We start from the raw sequence: 232 nt of genomic DNA, 5'->3' as shown, positions 1-232 counted from the left end.
TTAGCATGTCTTGAATGTATCTTTCTTGACTAATGAAGATCTCCTTTTTGCATTGTTTGATTTAAAGGCCAAGAAATAATTTTAGTTCACCCATCATGCTCATCTCAAATTCTCCCTACATTTCTTCAGCAAAGTTCTTGTACAAATTCTCATTAGTAGCACCAAATATAATATCATCCACATAGATTTAAACTATAATCAAGTCATTCAAGCATTTCTTAATAAACAATGT

Source organism: Theobroma umbraticum, unplaced genomic scaffold (genome assembly GCF_002168275.2).
Source record: "Theobroma umbraticum cultivar Fairchild unplaced genomic scaffold, ASM216827v3 scaffold_4.1, whole genome shotgun sequence".
In the NCBI taxonomy this organism is placed as follows: Eukaryota; Viridiplantae; Streptophyta; class Magnoliopsida; order Malvales; family Malvaceae; genus Theobroma; species Theobroma umbraticum.
This window is presented reverse-complemented; position numbering follows the sequence as displayed.